This window comes from Gastrolobium bilobum, unplaced genomic scaffold (genome assembly GCF_033153095.1).
Source record: "Gastrolobium bilobum isolate Gb01-03AN ecotype WA unplaced genomic scaffold, APGP_CSIRO_Gbil_v1 utg26293, whole genome shotgun sequence".
Classification (NCBI taxonomy): Eukaryota; Viridiplantae; Streptophyta; class Magnoliopsida; order Fabales; family Fabaceae; genus Gastrolobium; species Gastrolobium bilobum.
Window position 1 is genome coordinate 76205 of NW_026897991.1, and position 6879 is coordinate 83083.

Here is a 6879-nt window from a genome sequence, read left to right on the forward strand (position 1 = left end):
CTTTAAATTTGCAATTTTCAATTTAGACGGCTGTCGACAAAAACCCATGTCCAAGTTCTCTTTCTCAACAGTGCCAATGCCTAGCTTTCATCAACCAAATGGGAAAAGCCATGCAAATGGCATAGATGGGCAACTTTGCCAAATCTGTCTACCAAACAAAGATAAACTGGATTCCCAAGTTGATTTGTTATAGGATCTCCTCAACCAAACAGCACCAAAGGGAATATTAAAATTTATCCATGATATGTTACATTTTTCAGGATTCAATTGTAAATGTTTGACTTATGCTTGTCTAATATGTCATCTTTTAAAATGAAATCAATGGAGAAGCATGAGTAAACATTCAACGGCATGCACAGACACAAACATAATGTCTAATAACATTACCTAACAAAAAATAAATCTTAACAATGGTAAAACATTGGAAGATAGGTTTTACTCCATACTCTAAACACCATGGAAATGTACATTGTCTTAATTTTTTCAAAACTTACTTCTCATGTAAATGTACATTGTCTTAATTTTTTCAAAATTTACTTCTCATGTTTTATATAAACACTAGTCGCAGCACGAAATAGATCAAAGGCCATTTGTTCTCCTCCATCCTCTTCAAGTATAGTACAAGCATCAGTATATAGCTGAATAGCCTTTTCAGGCATGGAATCTTCCAAAGCACTGCATTGGGGGTGGGGGGAGAGAATTATGTTACTGAATTCCCAGGAGACTATCATGTATGAAGATCCAATGTATACATTAATTATTGTTTGTTTGATACATAATCTGCAAGTACTATATTTTGATCAAATGAGATAAAATAAAGAAGATATCATGATGTATTAATTTTAGCAGACTAATGGATGACTTTTAATTCTTTACTAATATTTTTAGTAATGATTGACTAAAACAGAATAATAGGTGGCATCTGTCTTTTATTGAAAAGAAATTTTAAAAGAATAAAAATATAGGGAAACAAGTCTAGGAGAAGGATAATATATAGTCCATAACAGTAAAGGCAAAATGCATGAGATAAAAAAAAAATAAAGAATGCAGCCAAAAGTAGAATCCTATTCTAAACCAAATTGGGGGGTAGAGAGACCCATACAGAAAAAAGCATTCCACTCCAGCCATCAGATCAAGATCAAGGACTGTTTAAACAACAAAATACATGAAGATTTTAGCTTTCTTGTTTTTACCGAAGAGTAGATGGGAACTTGGTCATCATGGAATTACTGATTACTGGCCAATTGGAGCTTTCACATTATGAGATTCAATAGATGTTAATGCCTGGCTGGTTACTTTCAACAAAAAAATTGAAGATGTAAAAACAAATAGTTAACTAATAAAACATGAAATGCAGTTCCAAAGCCAGACAGGTGACAATCTGTTTATCGGGCTCCCTTTGCAAGAGCATCTGATGCAGTTTGTGATCTCCCACACTCAATGTACAATTCAGATGCCCTTCGATATAAGTCCCCAACTTCTCTCCAGTTGCTTAGTTCCTTTGACATAGCAGCAGCAGATTCCATGTGCTTAGTTGCATCCCAAGGTCTGGTTTATTTGTCAAGGATAAATAAAGAGAGATGGTTTAACACATGGAACATGATAACATTAACACAACAACAACTACAACAGCAACCCAATATGATCATTTATTTATTCTCTTTAGTTGAAGAAGATGAAGAAGAAGACTACTACAAAGAAAATTAAAAGGTAAGGATACGAAGTGTAACGCCTAGCCGCTTCAAGAATCAACAACTATACCCACATAATAACACGAGACTTTTCAGTGTGCTTTTTTCTCACTCGCACACTTCCCGAGAAAACTTCCCAGGAGTTCACCCATCCCAGAATTGCTCCAAGTCAAGCACGCTTAACTGTGGAGTTCTTCCGTTCCGGGCTACCGAAAAGCAGATGCATCTTGTTAGCATAGGTAGTACCAATTAATTCTTATAAGCTATCCCAAACTGTCCGTCCCATACCAGCACAGTCTCTAGAATTCTTCTTTTTCAGGTGCTGATTCGATTCATTCATGTACCCCCGTCGCTGGAAGCCTGCCAGGAGCCGCTCCTTGTCCATGCCCTTTTGCACCGGCGATCACTTCCCGCCCTCGTCAGCGCCCGGGATGTTACATGCCCACCAGCTTCCGCCTGGTTCGTCCTCGAACCACACCGTACTGGAAGAGAGGCCCTGCTCTGATACCACTTGTGGCCGCTTCAAGAATCAACGATTATCCCCACATAGTAACACGAGACTTTTCAGTGTGCTTTTTCCTCACTCGCATACTTCTCGGGAAAACTTTCCAGGAGGTCACCCATTCCAGAATTGCTCCAAGTCAAGCACGTTTAACTGTGGAGTTCTTCCGTTCCGGGCTACCGAAAAGCAGATGCATCTTGTTAGTATAAGTAGTACCAAATAATTCTTATAAGTTATCCCAAACTGTACCGTCCCATACCAGCACAGTCTCTGGAATCCCTCTCTTTCTGGTGCTGATTTGATTCATTGATGTACCCCCGTCGTTGGAAGCCTGCCAGGAGCCGCTCCTTGTCCATGCCCTTTCGCACCGGCGATCACTCCCCGCCCTCGTCAGCGCCCGGGATGTTACACGAAGAAAGCATCTCTTGTCCTTTTGAAGCCTTCTCAAATGCTCCTTTTTCTCTCTCGTAGTCCTTGGCAACTCTAAACCCATTAGCTATAGAAAATAAGAGCTTTATAGATTTATCCACATGATTTTTTCTCTTAAAACTTTCACTTTGATATACTTGCTGCTAAATTATTTGCATATACAACCAACTGAACCAAGAATTTAATAATGCATGAATGTTTTGCAGTAGCACTTCTCCAATCTGCACTCCATCTTGTGAGGCTGAGCGTTGTTCTGTAGCGTGAAGGATACTAAAGATAAATATAATTCATAAGAAGAGAAACAATAAAAACACTATATCCTTGAATCAAGCAAGGCCTTAACCACAGTTTCATCGTATTGAAAATGAGAACTACATACCCAAAAACTCTAAATAAATTAAATTTATTACCAAAAAAAAAAAAAAACTACTTTTGGTTGAAGCTGAATACAATTTACAAACATTATATATGCATCTCATCTTTTGTCACTGTAGATAAATGAAGTCCTCAAGTACTTGAAATAATTATATGACACATGAAGCTAAATATAATACTACATGTGTAAAAGCTTGTAACGGATCATCAAGTTATTTTCCTATCACGGTAGGTGTACACCAAGGGTCGGCTCTAAGTCCTTACCTTTTTGCCTTAGTTATAGATGAACTAACAAAAGATATTCAAGAGGAAGTGCCATGGTATATGCTTTTTGCAGACGATATTGTGTTTATTGATGAGAGCAAGGAGGGTGTTAATAGAAAACTTGAATTGTGGAGAAGCACATTGGAATCCAGAGGATTCACATTAAGTCGAAGCAAGACTGAGTATCTGAAGTGTGAGTTTTCTCTGGTACGAGATGAGGACCAAGAACCTGTGCATCTAAATGGTCAAGAGGTACCCAAAAAAGATGCTTTTAAATACTTGGGCTCCATTTTACAAAACGGTGGAGAGATTGATGAGGATGTAAATCACAGAATCAGAGCAGGGTGGATGAAATGGCGCAGTGCATCTGCATTTTTGTGTGACCGCAAAATCCCCCTGAAGTTAAAAGGAAAATTCTATAAAACAGCAGTAAGACCGGCAATGCTATATGGAGCAGAATGCTGGCCAGCACATAGGCAACATGAGCATAAGATGGGAGTAGCAGAGATGAGGATGTTAAGGTGGATGTGTGGTTACACAAGGATGGATAAGATAAGAAATGAAGATATTCGACGAAAGGTCGGAGTAGTACCGGTAGCCGAGAAGATGAGAGAACATAGATTGAGGTGGTTTGGGCACGTGATGAGAAGACCCATGGATGCTCCTGTAAGAACAGAAGTTTGTTACCAAGAGCTCAACACAAAAAGAGGCAGAGGTAGGCCGAAGCTTACTTGGGGGAAAGTAGTAAAACAAGATTTAATGGAGTGGGATATAGATTGGCGGACAGTATGTCTTAGAACGGAATGGAGAAAAGCTATAAGTGTGGTGGAGGGTTAGACCCGCTGTTATTCCTATGTTTCAGATGGTCCCTTTTTAGTCCTTTTCCCCTTCATTTCCCCCACTTCTTCTTGTCCCTTTCTTTTTTACTTTTATTTATTTATATATACATATATTGTTATTTTATTTTATCTTATTTTATATTTTTATTTTATTTGTTTATTTTTGTTTATTTATTTTTGGCTTTTTTACTTTTTTTTATTTTTTTTATTTTTTTTAACTTTTTTTTCAACCGTTTTGTATCTTTCATGTGGGTTCATCTACCACCGACCCCAATTAATTTGGGATAAAGGTGTTGTTGATGTTGATGTTGATCAATAACAAGTGCTTAGAAGTAAGAAGAGTCACCATAATCCATGACACAAGAGTATGATACCAAAAGTTGTTGGATCACAACGTTAGAAGTTACGACAAACCAACCTCAGAAACCAAAATATTCTATAATGCATCTATTCTATATTAATTTGTCTACTATCAAAAACAAAACATGGAAATCCACGTGAAAAAATCACTGCATGCAGGAAATTCTTTGTTACACTACCCTTTAAATTGCATGTTAATAATCGAGTCTCAGATTCTTGCACTACACAAATTTTATGATGATTTAATTTAATTGGTTTCATCAGAGAAAGCTCGAAAATAGGTAACCAAATTTATTTTTTGGTATACTGTTACTGTCATTTTATGCATACATATATCTGAATGAGAAAAGAAAGAAAAGAGAGAGAGAGAGAAAATGAACAGACAAGTTATCAGCTTTGTTTATCAACTTGTGGGGATCAGAGCTCGCCATTGTTCTACGTACGTGACGCCTATGAACTATATATGAAGGACGGATCCGCTATGGGATCAGAAATTCAGAATACAAACCCAAATGTGGAAATTCCAAAAAATATTTTATTACATATAAAATTGATATAAAAGTAACATAATAACATAATTTTAAATCAAAATAAAGATATCAATGTTGTAAAATTCTGCATTAGTGGTGGCATATTTTGATAAGCTGGGTTATGCTCAAGGATTAAATTGTTGGTGCTTGGTTCAATTCCTAAGTAAAGTATTTTAGAACTAGTGATAAAAACTTTCACTCCCTAAAGAGAATTAATCTCAACCAAAATGAGTGAGAATGCATAAAAGAAGAATTAATCTCAATCAAATGAATTAAGAAATTATGTTAACGAAGGTTATATAAACTATCAATATAGTCTCATTTAACAAAATTCAATTCAGTTTATCTATATAATCATATTATTATATATGAATATTTTATTTCTTTTCTTTTCTTACCTAACTGTTGTAAAAAATATAACTCTCTCCCAAAAGCTTAACATTTGCTTAACTTGCATCTTATTTTTGTTTTAAAAGTAATAATGTTGTCTGACATTTTTCTAAATGTCTTCATGTCTTTAAATTTTTATATCAAGTTTTCTAAATATTTTCGAAAGCAAAATAAAAATAATGAACTACTTAAATATTGTGATTTGAAGGTCCAAAAAGTTAAAAGAGAAAAGTAGAATTCTGAAATTCACTACTAAAAAAGTCTATTTTTTCAACAGAAAAATACCGTCAAAAATGATGATAATTCCATCGAAAATAAATTTTTTGATGGAATTTAGGTCGTTGAATATTTCTTCGTTGATAACCATATTTTCGACGGAATATTTAATTCTGTCAAAAATTTTCAACGGAAATTATGTTTGTCAAAAAATTTCGACGAAATTTATTTTTGTCAAAAATTTTCAACTGAATTTATTTCCGTAGAAAATTTAATTATTTCGTCGAAAAATTACAGCCGTAAAATACAATTATTAAATGAAAATTTAATTATTCCGTCGAATGTTTTTCTTAAAAAAAACAATTATTTAAGAAAAGTAAATTTATGTGAACATTTTCATGATTTAAAACTATTAATTTCTTTTTTTTTAAAATCTGACCGAAACATATTCTAACTTTTAAAATCTGTAAAATATATATAAAAAACCGATCCATTTCTTAAATAAAAATAAAAGAGTAAATACCCTTTTTCGTCCCTGGTAATTTTCATGAGGTACATTTTAGTCCCGAACAATAAAAAAAGCTCATTTTAGTCCCTAATATTTGAAAAAAAGGCCACGTTTCTCCTTCCGTTAGTTGGCATCTGTCGGCCCAACTAACGGAGCACACGTGGATCGTTACTTTGCTGAGTCACCGTTAAGAATGCCAATGTGGAAGTAATACGACGTCGTTTTGAACATGTCTTATGTCTTCTTGGAGTTTTGGACAGCTGATTGATGTGCCTCTGGCATGTGATGTTTTCCAAGCCAAAAATAATAAGAAATCAGTCATAAAAGAGCATTTCTTGTATATTAATTACTTTTATTAGTTAGTTTTCCTATTTCAGTTTATTTTTCATCTTTTATATCATTTTTGCAGGTTAAAGCAAGAAGAAATAGGAAAATTGAGAAAAATTGAAAAAGGAAAGTGGCGCTACCCGCGCCACTTTGGCGCTGTTGCAGCGCCGGAAGCAGTACAAAGACCAGAAAGTTGGCGCGGGAGCCACGCCTGTTTGGCGCTACCCGCGCGAGAAACCAACAAAGGCTAAGATGTTGGCGCTAGACCCGCGCCAGAATCGCGCTACCCGCGTGTATTTCAGCGTGGAGGCAATTTCGAACTTAAAAGGACGCTGTGAGGGTTCTTTAGGTTACCTTTTAACGACGGAGCAGAACAAGGATTCGTGAGGAAGAGAAGAGCAACGGATCATTCTCCGTTCCTCCTAGTAATTTTATTTTGAATTCTATT

The 6879-nt window shown here is 35.6% G+C and overlaps 1 pseudogene; it reads right to left on the minus strand.

The window, feature by feature from the left end:
- Positions 1–533: 533 nt before the first annotated feature.
- LOC133312000 (gamma-soluble NSF attachment protein-like) lies at positions 534–4891 on the minus strand (annotated as a pseudogene).
- Positions 4892–6879: the final 1988 nt, after the last annotated feature.